This window comes from Oncorhynchus keta, chromosome 23 (genome assembly GCF_023373465.1).
Source record: "Oncorhynchus keta strain PuntledgeMale-10-30-2019 chromosome 23, Oket_V2, whole genome shotgun sequence".
Lineage (NCBI taxonomy): Eukaryota > Metazoa > Chordata > Actinopteri > Salmoniformes > Salmonidae > Oncorhynchus > Oncorhynchus keta.
Window position 1 is genome coordinate 13,516,469 of NC_068443.1, and position 14,157 is coordinate 13,530,625.

The following is a 14,157-nucleotide window of genomic DNA, read 5'->3' on the forward strand; positions in this document are numbered from 1 at the left end:
GCTAATACATCTTCTGCTAGGGTCCAACATAGCCTGTCCAACATGGCCTGTTGACACACATATTCCTCAGTTGACCAAGGTCATATACATCCTACAGTAAAATGTACTGTTAGTCCCATTGGAAAAAAGTGTCTACTAAGTGGCATATACATTATCTTGACTTATTACATCCAGACTTTTACAGAGAGTGGGCTATCCCGTCCTCCACTCTTTTCCCATAGGCCTGGTAGTAGTGTCAGCTCCACGAAGAAGACAGGGAGCGGGCTATCCCGTCCTCCACTCTTTTCCCATAGGCCTGGTAGTAGGTAGTAGTGTCAGCTCCACGATGAAGACAGGGAGCGGGCTATCCCGTCCTCCACTCTTTTCCCATAGGCCTGGTAGTAGGTAGTAGTGTCAGCTACACGATGAAGACAGGGAGCGGGCTATCCCGTCCTCCACTCTTTTCCCATAGGCCTGGTAGTAGGTAGTAGTGTCAGCTCCACGATGAAGACAGGGAGCGGGCTATCCCGTCCTCCACTCTTTTCCCATAGGCCTGGTAGTAGGTAGTAGTGTCAGCTACACGATGAAGACAGGGAGCGGGCTATCCCGTCCTCCACTCTTTTCCCATAGGCCTGGTAGTAGGTAGTAGTGTCAGCTCCACGATGTAGACAGAGAGCGGGCTAGGCCTCCACTCTTTTCCCATAGGCCTGGTAGTAGGTAGTAGTGTCAGCTCCACGATGAAGACAGGGAGCGGGCTATCCCGTCCACTCTTTTCCCATAGGCCTGGTAGACAGAGTAGTAGTGTCAGCTCCACGAAGAAGACTATCCCGTCCTCCACTCTTTTCCCATAGGCCTGGTAGTAGGTAGTAGTGTCAGCTACACGATGAAGACAGGGAGCGGGCTATCCCGTCCTCCACTCTTTCCCATAGGCCTGGTAGTGTAAGACAGGGAGCTCCACGATGAAGACAGGGAGCGGGCTATCCCGTCCTCCACTCTTTTCCCATAGGCCTGGTAGTAGGTAGTAGTGTCAGCTCCACGATGTAGACAGAGAGCGGGGTCCCTGAGATGAAGACAGGTGTTATTGTGAGGTGAACAGAACACACTGATATCCTCTGTGTTCTTCCGTATTGTGTTGTCATAGTAACTATGCACAGGGTTTCTCCTCAGATACAACTGACTCAATTAGGCAGTCAGATAGCAGGGAGGGATATGGCGCAGGGCGTAGTAACGACTTGTTAGCTGGCTAATTGTTAAAGTGTACAAACAATTAGAAGGAAGGGAGTGCAACTGCGTTGGGGCTTCATGTTATGTGTGTTTATACTATACTACCAGGGAATGGGGAGAAATACATCCAAAAAATGTGCACAGACACATCACACACACACACACACACACACACACACACACACACACACACACACACACACACACACACACACACACACACACACACACACACACACACACACACACACACACACTTTCTCTGGTGAATTGGCTTCAGCTTCTCTCTGACTGCGGTCCAGATGGCCAGCCAGAAAATCATCCGTCAATCAGTCCTCCTTTCTCTCCCCCACACGCGCTCACACACACGCGCATACAATTACACAAACGCACACACACGCAACCTGGGTACTGTACCATTTTCCGTTCCCTCCTGGGATAGAACATTTGTCACCATGACTAATTGAGTGTCAATTAGATCAAAACCCACTGAACTGGACTCAGTTCTATCATATACACAACAGAGTTTCTAACTAATGTTTCTAACAAATGTAACTATGGGCAAAATAAGAAGGCCCAAAAAAATGAAAACTCCTGTGTAGTTGTTATTTCTTACCGCCATGGTTCACCCTGCCACCCAGTCAGTAGTGTGACTGGCTGTAACATCTGTCTTCAGTTTCAGTACAGAGAGAGGAGAGGAGGAGAGGAGAGGAGAGGAGAGGAGAGGAGAGGAGAGGAGAGGAGAGGGAGGGAGGGAGAGGGAGGGAGGGGAGGGAGGGAGGGAGGGTGGGAGGGAGGGAGGGAGGGAGTGGAGTGGAGTGGAGTGGAGTGGAGGAGAGGAGAGGAGGGAGAGGAGAGGAGGGAGAGGAGAGGAGAGGGAGGAGAGGAGGAGTGGAGTGGAGTGGAGTGGAGGAGGGAGAGGAGAGGAGAGGAGAGGAGAGGAGAGGAGAGGAGAGGAGAGGAGAGGAGAGGAGAGGAGAGGAGAGGAGAGGAGGACTTACTCCTCAGAGAGCCTGTCAGATAAGACCCACTCAGGAGGAAAGAAGACGAGGAGGCAAAAATAGTAAGATGCAGAGAGGAGAAGATGGCAGGTGTGAGGTAAGAGGGGAAAGGGAGGACCAGGAGTGTGAGGAGAAGGGGGTGGAAGATGAGGGAAAGAAAGAAGATGAGACTCAAGGAAATAGACTCAGTAAAAATAATATCCAGGTCAGAACACCTGTCACTACCATTGACTGGGTTTTGATCACATCCTGGCCAGCTGTCCAGAGGACACCCATCAGTGTGCGTTGGGGGGGAATCCAAAATTAGCCCCAACACCCACGGCCCTATCTGATCAATGTTAATGACCTGGTTGAATGGATGCCAGCGATACCTCCATCGACAGGAGGGAGAAAGAGAAAGGAGAGAGAGAAAGAGAAAGAGAGAGGAGAGAGAGAGAGAGAGAGAGAGAGAGAGAGAGAGAGAGAGAGAGAGAGAGAGAGGTCGAGGGAAAGGAGAGAAAGACAGAGGTCGAGGGGAAAGAAAAGAGAGAGAGAGAGAGAGAGAGAAGAGAGAGAGGAGAGAGGAGAGGCTCACAGAGGTCGAGGGAAAGGATGAGATAGAAAGAGATGAGATAGAGGGAAAGGGAGAAAAGAGAAGAGAGAGAAAGAGGTCGAGGGAAAGAGAGAAAGAGAGAGAGAGAGAGAGAGAGAGAGAGATGAGATAGAGAAAGATAAAGATAAAGATAAAAGAATTGTGGTGTAGGGGGTAAACCACATGACATAATAATACGTGCAGCTTCAAAATTGGCAAGAAAACAACATAATTATTTAACCAGGGACCTTTGCCAGTGTTGCCATCTGAGCCCGACGCTCTTGAATATTTACATCAACGACTTGGCCACTATTCTAGAAAAATCCTCAGCCCCTGGTGTTAGTCTCCACATTTCAGAGGTTAAATGCCTGCTGTTCGCAGATGACCTGTGCCTGCGGTTCACACACAGCACATGGCCTACAGGAGAGCCTGGGCCTGCTAGAGCAGTATTTCCAGACCTAATTCAGGGAATTAGACCAAAGTTCTCAATTGGTACAAAATACAGAATGTATAGTAATGCACACACTATAATTACTTAGATTTAGAGATAAACTCAACTGGACACCTAAATGAGGCTGAGAGAACTGAGAAAGCACGCAGGGCATTCTACACCATTAAAAAACTCATTCAAATTGAAATACCTATTCAAATACGGCTAAAGCTAATTGAATGTCTCATTGAACCAATTGCACTTTATGGCATTGAGGTATGGGGTCTACTTGCAAAAACATGATTTCACCCAATGGGACAAACACACCATTGAAATCCTGCATGCAGATTTCTGTAAGGGTCTCCTACATGTCCAGAGGAAAACTTCAAACAATGCAGGGCAGAATTAGGAAATATCTGCTAATAATAAAAACTCAAAGTGCAATTAAGTTTTGGAAACATTCAAAATACATTGACCCCCTCTCATATCAAAACCAAGCCCTGCAATGCCAAGAGCTGAGCAAAGAAAAGAGTCCCCTCATCCATCTGGTCCTGAGGCTGAATTCACAAACCTGTTCTACTAACACACTGAAGTCTCAGGACCAGAACATCCAATCAAACAGAATAAACCAAATTACAACACAGTCAAAGCTACATTAACTATATTACCCACTGGGAAGCACAAGCAAAATGCAGTGCTATCTGACCTAACTCAACAGTACACCATAGCAAACTATTTGACCATGGTTTCTGATCAAAACCTTTGACAAATCTTGACAAAGTACAGCCTTGCCATTGAGAAGGGTAGACACAGGAAAACCTGGCTCCCTGAAGAGGAAAGGCTGTGCAACCACAGCAGAACCCGAGACAGAGCTGCATTTTCCAACAAAATGTAAAAAATATAAAACAATTAGTGTCATTTCACAAAAGTGAAATCGTTATTCAAGGTTTCAAAGACCTCTGATGAGAATAGGCTACCCGTCCTGTTGGGGGAGGACGCAGAGAGCTGTGTGTTGGCAACGCACTACATTGCTGCCTGCCATAACATGAGGGACAGTGTGTGACAGACCAACCAATCTGCACACGTCCTCCATGCCATTGTTATTGTCCATTGTATGGTTATTTTTACCCTTGATTATTGCCGTTACCGATTCTCCCATTGACAATCTTGATTATTATTTTAATTACGCTAATATTGTAAATGAATAAATTAAACTAAAGTACATTGTTACGTCAAGTGAGAGGAAGAGAGGAAGAGAGAGAGAGACAGAGAGGAAAAGAGAGAGAGACCGAAGAAAAGAGAGAGCCCGAAGAAAAGAGAGAGGAAAGAAAGAGAGAGAGAGAGAGGAAAGAGAGAGAGAGAGAGAGAGGAAAAGAGAGAGAGAGGAAAAGAGAGAGGAAGAGAGAGAAGAGAGAGAGAGAGAGAGAGGGAGGAAAAGAGAGAGCAAGAAAGAGAGAGAGAGGAAAGAGAGAGAGAGAGGAAAAGAGAGAGAGAGGAAAAAGAGAGAGAGGAAAAGAGAGGAAAAGAGAGAGAGAGAGCGAGAGGAAGAGAGAGAGGGAGAAAGAGAGAGAGAGGGAGGAAAAGAGAGAGCAAGAAAGAGAGAGAGAGAAAAAGAGAGAGAGAGGGAAAAGAGAGAGAGAGGGGAAGAGAGAGAGAGAGGGTAAAAGAGAGAGGGGAAAAGAGAGAGAGGAAAAGAGAGAGAGAGAGGGGAAAAGAGAGAGGGGAAAAGAGAGAGAGCGAAGAAAAGAGAGAGAGAGAGAGCGAGAGGAAGAGAGAGAGGGAGGAAAAGAGAGAGCGAGAAAGAGAGAGAGAGGGAGGAAAAGAGAGAGCGAGAAAGAGAGAGAGAGGGGAAAAGAGAGAGAGAGGGGAAAGAGAGAGAGAGAGGGGAAAAGAGAGAGAGAGAGGGGAAAAGAGAGAGAGAGAGAGAGGAAGAGAGAGAGGGAGGAAAAGAGAGAGCGAGAAAGAGAGAGAGAGGGAGGAAAAGAGAGAGTGAGAAAGAGAGAGAGAGGGGAAAAGAGAGAGAGAGAGGAAAAGAGGGAGAGAGAGAGGGGAAAAGAGAGAGAGAGAGAAAAAAAGAGAGAGAGAGAGAGAAAAAAGAGAGAGAGAGAGAGAAAGAGAGAGAGGGAGGAAAAGAGAGAGCGAGAAAGAGAGAGAGGAAAAGAGAGAGCGAGAAAGAGAGAGCGAGAAAGAGAGAGCGAGAGGAAAAGAGAGAGAGAGAGAGAGAGAGAGAGAGGAAAAGAGAGAGAGAGGTGAAAAAGAGAGAGAGGAAAAGAGAGAGAGGGAGAGAGAGAAGAGAGAGAGAGAGAAAGAGAGAGAGCGAGAAAGAGAGAGAGAGAGAGAAAAGAGAGAGCGAGAAAGAGAGAGAGGAGGAAAGAGAGAGGAAAAGAGAGAGAGAGAGGAGAGAAAGAGAGAGAGAGAGAGAGAGAGAGAGGAAAAGAGAGAGAGGGGAAAAGAGAGAGAGAGAAAGAAAAGAGAGAGAGAGCGAGAGGAAGAGAGAGAGGGAGAAAAGAGAGAGCGAGAAAGAGAGAGAGAGGGGAGGAAAAGAGAGAGGAGAAAGAGAGAGAGAGGGAAAAGAGAGAGAGAGGAAAAGAGAGAGAGAGAGAGAAAAAAAGGGAGAAAGAGAGAGAGAGAGAGGAGGGAAAAGAGAGAGAGGGAGGAAAAGAGAGAGGGAGAAAGAGAGAAGAGAAAAGAGAGAGCGAGAAAGAGAGAGCGAGAGAGAGAGCGAGAGGAAAAGAGAGAGAGAGAGAGAGGGGGAAGAGAGAGAGAGAGAGGGGAGAGAAGAGGAAAAGAGAGAGAGAAAAGAGGAGAGAGAAAGAGCGAGAGGAAGAGAGAGAGAGAGAAAGAGAGAAGAAAGAGAGAGAGAGAGGAGGAAAAGAGAGAGAGAGAGAGAGAGAGAGAGAGAGAGAGAAAAGAGAGAGAGAGAGCGAAAGGAAAAGAGAGAGGAGAAAGAGAGAGAGAGGAAAAGAGAGAGCGAGAAAGAGAGAGCGAGAGGAAAAGAGAGAGCGAAAAGAGAGAGGAGAAAAGAGAGAGAGAGAGAGAGAGCGAGAGGAAAAGAGAGAGAGAGGAAAAGAGAGAGAGAGGGGGAAAAAGAGAGAGAGGAAGAGAGAGAGCGAGAAAAGAGAGAGCGAGAAAGAGAGAGAGCGAGAAAGAGAGAGGAAAAGAGAGAGCGAGAAAGAGAGAGAGGGAGGAAAAGAGAGAGAGAGAGAGAGAGAGAGAGAGAGAGAGAGAGAGAGAGAGAGAGAGAGAGAGAGAGAGAGAGAGAGAGAGGGAAAAGAGAGAGAGAGGAAAAGACAGAGAGAGAGGGAGAGAGAGAGTGAGAGGAAAAGAGAGAGAGAGGGAGAGAGAGAGAGGAAGAGAGAGAGCGAGGGAGGAAAAGAGAGAGGAAAAGAGAGAGAGGGGGGAAAAGAGAGAGAAAGAGGGGAAAAGAGAGAGAGAGAGGAAAAGAGAGAGAGGGAGAGAGAGAGCGAGAGGAAGAGAGAGAGCGAGGGAGGAAAAGAGAGAGGAAAAGAGAGAGAGAGGGGAAAAGAGAGAGAGAGAGGGGAAAAGAGAGAGAGAGAGGGGAAAAGAGAGAGAGAGAGGAAAAGAGAGAGAGAGAGGAAAAGAGAGAGAGAGAGGAAAAGAGAGAGAGAGGGGAAAGAGAGAGAGAGGAAAAGAGAGAGAGGGGAAAAGAGAGAGAGGGGAAAAGAGAGAGAGGGAGGGAGGGGGGAAAAGAGAGAGAGAGAGGGGAAAAGAGAGAGAGAGAGGGGGAAAAGAGAGAGAAAAGAGAGAGAGAGGAAAAGAGAGAGAGAGGGGAAAAGAGAGAGAGGAAAAGAGAGAGAGCGAAGAAAAGAGAGAGCGAGAGAGTGAGAGTGAGAGAAAGAGGAAAACAGGGTCACTTCAGGGTCTATCCTGCTGGCTGCTGCATGGTTTAACTGTGGGTTAATGAGACCAGACCCTTGCAGTAGAACACACAGAGAGAGAGACTCATAATGGCTTTCATCACCTCAGGGTCTATCCTGCTGGTGCTGCATGGTTTAACTGTGGGTTAATGAGACCAGACCCTTGCAGTAGAACACACAGAGAGAGAGACTCATAATGGCTTTCATTACCTCAGGGTCTATCCTGCTGGTGCTGCATGGTTTAACTGTGGGTTAATGAGTAGAAAATTATTGCTGTTACCGATTGTCCCATTGACATTCTTGATTATTATTATTTTTAATGTTAATACTGTAAATTAATCACTTAATTTCCAAAGTAAATTGTTTAGTCAAGCCAATAAAGCAAATTTAATTGAGTTTAATTGAAAGAGAAAAGGAGAGAGACCAAGAGAGAGAGAGGAAAAAAGAGAGAGAGAGAAAAAGAGCAAGAGGAAAAGAGAGAGAGAGGGAAAGAGAGAGAGGAAAATAAATAGAGATAGGAAAAGAGAGCGAGAGAAAAGAGAGAGAGAGAGAGGAAAAGAGGAAGCGAGAGAGTGGAAAAGAGAGAGAGAGAAGAAAATAGAGAAAGAGGAAATGGAAGTGTCCCCTAAGCAAAATGGTCCTGGGGCTCTGTTCACAAACACAAACACCCCACAGAGCCCCAAGACAGCAACACAATTAGACCCAACCAAATCATGAGAAAACAAAAAGATAATTACTTGACACATTGGAAAGAATTAACCAAAAAAAGGAGCAAAATAGAATGATATTTGGCCCTAAACAGAGAGTGGCAGAATACCTGACCACTGTGACTGACCCAAACCTAACGAAAGCTTTGACTATCTACAGACTCAGTGAGCATAGCCTTGCTATTGAAAGAGGCCGCCGTAGGCAGACCTGGCTCTCAAGAGAAGACAGGCTATGTGCACACTGCCCACAAAATGAGGTGGGAACTGAGCTGCACTTCCTAACCTCCTGCCCAATGTATGACCATATTAGAGAGCCAGATTTCCCTCAGAATACACAGATCCACAAAGAATTTGAAAACAAACCCGATTTTGATAAATTCCCATATCAATTGGGTGAAATACCACAGTGTGCATCACAGCAGCAAGATTTGTGACCTGTTGCCACAAGAAAAGGGCAACCAGTGAAGAACAAAAAACATTGTAAATACAACCCATATTTATGCTTATTTATTTTCCCTTTTGTACTTAAACAATTTTTACATCATCACAACACTGTATATATACAGTACATAATGACATTTGTAATGTCTTTATTATTTTGGAACTTCTGTGAGTGTAATGTTTACTGTTCATTTTTATTGTTTCTTTCACTTTTCTATATGATCTAATTCACTTGCTTTGTCAATGTTAACACATGTTTCCTATGACAATAAAGCCCCTTGAATTGAATTGAGAGAGAGAGGGGCTCACAATGACTTTTCATCACCTTGGGGTCTATCCTGCTGGTGCTGCATGGTTTAACTGGGGGTTAATGAGACCAGACCCTTGCAGTAGAACACAGAGAGAGGGGCTCACAATGGCTTTTCATCACCTCAGGGTCTATCCTGCTGGTGCTGCATGGTTTAACTGGGGGTTAATGAGACCAGACCCTTGCAGTAGAACACAGAGAGAGGGGCTCACAATGGCTTTTCATCACCTCAGGGTCTATCCTGCTGGTGCTGCATGGTTTAACTGGGGGTTAATGAGACCAGACCCTTGCAGTAGAACACAGAGAGAGGGGCTCACAATGGCTTTTCATCACCTCAGGGTCTATCCTGCTGGTGCTGCATGGTTTAACTGGGGGTTAATGAGACCAGACCCTTGCAGTAGAACACACACAGAGAGAGAGCAGTCATGTATTCCTATCTGCATGCTCTCATTAGAGGTTTATGAGCTCTGTCCATTATACATGTCTGAGATTAAATGTACAGTATACTGTGCATGTTTAATGTAAAACATACAGCACCAGTAGACATTGTGTATTCCTATCTGATGTGTTCTATCATTACTGCTACAGAGCCTTCAGAAAGTATTCACACCCCTAGACTTTTTCCACATTTTGTTGTGTTAAAGAATTTTAAAAGGATTCAATTTAGATTTTTTTGTCACTGAGCTACACAAAATTCCCCATAATGTCAAAGTGGAATTATATTTTACGGAACATTTACAAATGAATTATAAAATGAAATGCTGAAATGTCTTGAGACAATAAGTATTCAAACACTGTTATTTTAAGCCTAAAATAAGTTCAGGAGTAAACATTGAAAAACCTCCCTGGTCTTTGTAGTTGCATCCGTGTTTGAAACTCACTGCTTGACTGAGGGACCTTACAGAGAATTGTATGTGTGGGGTACAGAGATGAGGTGTAATTCAAAAATCACGTTAAACACTAAACACTCCATGCAACTTATGTGACTTGTTAAGCAAATGTTTACTCCTGAACTTATTTAGGCTTGCCATAGCAAAGGGGTTGAATACTTATTGACTCAAGACATTTCAGATTTACATTTTTTGTTAAATTGGAAAAGGATAATTCCACTTTAACATTATGAGGTATTATGTGTAGGCCAGTGACTCAAAATCTCAATTAAAAACATTTTAAATTCAGGCTGTAACACAACAAAAAGTGGAAAAATGCGGCACTGCACATGTAGGGGAGTTGATGTACAGCACTAGTGGCCACAATAAATGGACAAAAAAACATATTTAAAATGGAGTTATCCTCAATGACAATGCTCATGCGCTCACAAACGCCATAACGCCACAGATACACACATGAATTCTCTATCTAACTATATGGATCTCTGCAGATAATGAGACAAGCTCCTAGGTGAGTCACCTGCCTAAAACAGAGATACCCTAACCTACCTATCACCCTAACCTACCTATCACCATGACACCGTCATGATCCGATAGCACTTTGATCGTGTTTTATATCAACTAATGCATAATTTATCAGGCACACACACGCTGCTGCTAGCGCTGGTTAGCTTTCACCCAGTACCTGGTAGAATGAAAATGAATAGGACACTTTAGAACTGTTGAAATATACTTAATGTTACCATACTAAAAACGTATTAATTACTTTACATGTATAGGGAATGTATATATTAGGGTTCAAGGAAGGGTCAAGAGGAACTAGGTGTGTGGTAAGTTACTGAGTGATACTGAAAGTTACTGAGTGAGAAAAGGGGACGTGCAGAAAGCTCATATTCTGTTGAAATATGTTACTGTTGAAAATGAATGTTCCCAAGGAGGCAAAAGGGAACAGTTTAGTTTCTGTTCTTGATAAGGACCAGTTGCTGAGGAAGCATGACCAGGAGGGATGTGGAACTCAACTAGAAATAAAATCAACAGTTTCCTGCTGGCTTCATATAAGTATAGGGTAAGTCTCGGAAGGTAAGCCCAAGCAGGCTGGTCCCTGCGGAGTGTACGCCCTAGGGGGTAAATCCAGAGTGGGGTTGGTTCCCTGCTAGACCTGTAAAGGGGGGGTGAAAGCCCAGCCGCGGTGGCCGTGAGGCCGTAGAGTGTGTGTGTGTGTACAGATAAATTGTAATCCTTGTGTACTAGTACGGTAGGTTGTAGAGAAGTAGACCATGTAGAAGGACAAAGGAAGGAAGTGCATACTGTGGAGAATAGGAGATATAATATAATAATAATAAATAATAATAATAATAATAAGATATCCCAGGATATCTGTGCTTAAAGATTGTCAGTGAGTAGGAATGTGGATGGTTATAGAAGGAGAGCCTCACCCATGGTTGGAAAAGCAAAAAGACATTAAAACGTTGTTTGAAAAGGATGTGTGTATTAAGCAATAAGGCCACAGGTTGGTTCGTACTCTATTGGGACGGGGAACCGTGATAGATTATGTGGAAATAGGAGAACAACTGTGAGTAAATTTGGTATTGTGTTTTGTCAACAATACTGATATTTGAAGCATGACACTAGTATAAGACATTAGGTCTCCTTTATTCTGGAGTAGTAAATTGGCAGACGCTTCAATACTGTTAACAGTGGAGGCTCCTCAGAGGAGGAAGGGAAAGACCATCCTCCTCAGTGAAATTCATAAAAATAAAAATGGTAAAACATTTCAAAAGTTATCCTTTTCAGATAAAACTATGCATAATATATTCACATCACCAAATAATTGATTAAAAAACACACTGTTTTGCAATGAAGGTCTACAGTAGCCATAACAGCACTCTGTAGGACAGCACCATAGTGTAGCCGGAGGACAGCTACAACAATGTTATTGTTGAACATTTATATTTCTATGGAAGGATGCAAAGGGAACAGTTTAGTTTCAGTTCTTGATAAGGACCAGTTGCTGAGGAAGCAGGACCAGGAGGGATGTGGAAATCAACTCGAAATACGATCAACAGATGAAGAGAGAAGACACTGCTGGGAGGGGGGCCACAGATGCCCACCCCGAAGACCATCTGGTTAGGGTCCTCTCTCACACACACACACACACACACACACACACACACACACATATATTTCCACACCCATGAGGGTCCTAGACTTTATTATTATTACACCTTTATTATAACAAGGAACACAGACTGAGGCCAAGGTCTCTTTTACAGCTGGGCCCTGCGTATACATGTTTACACATCCAGTTTAGGTTAGGTTTAATGATTAAGAAACTACACTAGACCAACAAAATGACCACAGATAACATAAGAAAATACAGCAGCAGATTGTTACATTTACACACAGGTTGTTCCCCTAACATGTTATTCCCCTAACAGGTTGTTCCCCTAACAGGTTGTTCCCCTAACAGGTTGTTCCCCTAACAGGTTGTTCCCCTAACAGGTTGTTCCCCTAACAGGTTATTCCCCTAACAGGTTATTCCCCTAACAGGTTATTCCCCTAACAGGTTGTTCCCCTAACAGGTTGTTCCCCTAACAGGTTATTCCCCTAACAGGTTGTTCCTCTAACAGGTTGTTCCCCTAACAGGTTGTTCCCTAACAGGTTGTTCCCCTAACAGGTTGTTCCCCTAACAGGTTGTTCCTCTAACAGGTTGTTCCCCTAACAGGTTGTTCCCTAACAGGTTGTTCCTCTAACAGGTTGTTCCCTAACAGGTTGTTCCCCTAACAGGTTGTTCCCTAACAGGTTAAACAGGTTGTTCCCCAGGTTGTTCCCCTGACAGTTGTTCCCCTAACAGGTTATTCCAGGTTGTTCCTAACAGGTTGTTCCCTAACAGGTAACAGGTTGTTCCCCTAACAGGTTGTTCCCTAACAGGTTGTTCCCCTAACAGGTTATTCCCTAACAGGTTGTTCCCTAACAGGTTGTTCCCCTAACAGGTTGTTCCCCTAACAGGTTATTCCCCTAACAGGTTGTTCCCCTAACAGGTTATTCCCCTAACAGGTTGTTCCCTAACAGGTTGTTCCCTAACAGGTTATTCCCTAACAGGTTGTTCCCCTAACAGGTTATTCCCTAACAGGTTATTCCCCTAACAGGTTATTCCCCAGGTTGTTCCCTAACAGGTTGTTCCCAGGTTATTCCCTAACAGGTTATTCCCCTAACAGGTTCCCCTAACAGGTTGTTCCCCTAGGTTATTCCCTAACAGGTTGTTCCCCTAACAGGTTGTTCCCTAAGGTTGTTCAGGTTATTCCCCTAACAGGTTGTTCCCCTAACAGGTTATTCCCCTAACAGGTTATTCCCCTAACAGGTTGTTCCCTAACAGGTTGTTCCCCTAACAGGTTGTTCCCTAACAGGTTGTTCCCCTAACAGGTTGTTCCCCTAACAGGTTGTTCCCCTAACAGGTTATTCCCCTAACAGGTTGTTCCCCGAACAGGTTGTTCCCCTAACAGGTTATTCCCCTAACAGGTTGTTCCCCTTATTCCCCTAACAGGTTGTTCCCTAACAGGTTATTCCCTAACAGGTTGTTCCCCTAACAGGTTGTTCCCCTAACAGGTTATTCCCTAACAGGTTGTTCCCCTAACAGGTTAACAGGTTGTTCCCCTAACAGGTTGTTCCCCTTTCCCTAACAGGTTGTTCCCCTAACAGGTTATTCCCCTAACAGGTTGTTCCCTAACAGGTTGTTCCCTAACAGGTTGTTCCCCTAACAGGTTATTCCCTAACAGGTTGTTCCCCTAACAGGTTGTTCCCCTAACAGGTTATTCCCCTAACAGGTTGTTCCCTAACAGGTTATTCCCCTAACAGGTTATTCCCCTAACAGGTTATTCCCCTAACAGGTTATTCCCCTAACAGGTTATTCCCCTAACAGGTTGTTCCCCTAACAGGTTGTTCCCCTAACAGGTTGTTCCCCTAACAGGTTATTCCCCTAACAGGTTGTTCCCCTACAGGTTATTCCCCTAACAGGTTGTTCCCCTAACAGGTTATTCCCCTAACAGGTTGTTCCCCTAACAGGTTGTTCCCCTAACAGGTTGTTCCCCTGACAGGTTATTCCCCTAACAGGTTATTCCCCTAACAGCACAAGAACTTGCATTACCCAAAACAGTTACAAGAATACAAATCCTCTAATAAATGTTTAGAATGGCCATGACAATACCACTTAGGCATGGCCATGACAATACCAGTAAGCCACAAGGCCTGGGCAACTCCAGTCCTCGGGGGTCTGATTGGTGTCACACCTTCTCCATCCCTAGCAAACAGCTGATTCAAACTAATTGGATTTTTAACTGAAGATCATGATCAGTTGGTTATTGGAGTCAGGTGTGTTAGCTGGGGGGCGGGGGGAAAAGTGTGACTCCAATCAGACCCCCGAGGACTGGAGTTGCCCAGGCCTAAGTAAGAGGAACCTACTGTGTCTGCCTAACAACAGAGAAAGAGAGTCTATGTTATGCATCAAGGGGATGACTCGGCCTAGTTTGGAGGTATAAAGATGTGTTCGTGTGACTCTGTTGTCTTTGCAGCTGTATGACCCAGTGGTTGAATAAACTTGGTTTGAGCTTTTTCTAGTTGTCTGTGAGTTTTTACTCTGTTTATTCAGAACCTAACAGAACACTTTGCTAAGACTTGAAAGAGTGTGTTTGTGCGCGTGTGTTTGCGCCCGCCTGTGTGACAGCAGCTTTTC

At 44.8% G+C, this 14,157-nt stretch overlaps 1 protein-coding gene and 2 long non-coding RNA genes across 7 annotated transcripts in view; 2 read left to right on the forward strand and 1 right to left on the reverse strand.

Annotated features, from left to right (window-relative positions):
• LOC118402493 (receptor-type tyrosine-protein phosphatase S-like) overlaps positions 1-14,157 on the reverse strand; it is a 144,985-nt gene that overhangs the window by 77,762 nt on the left and 53,066 nt on the right. The gene's annotated exons all lie outside the window — the stretch shown is intronic.
• On the forward strand, positions 236-711 carry LOC127910993 (uncharacterized). Its single transcript, XR_008077233.1, has 3 exons — positions 236-384; positions 464-542; positions 697-711. It is a non-coding gene; the product is annotated as an uncharacterized LOC127910993 (long non-coding RNA).
• On the forward strand, positions 11,730-13,697 carry LOC127910992 (uncharacterized). The gene is made up of 4 exons (XR_008077232.1): positions 11,730-12,042; positions 12,836-12,883; positions 13,268-13,395; positions 13,427-13,697. It is a non-coding gene; the product is annotated as an uncharacterized LOC127910992 (long non-coding RNA).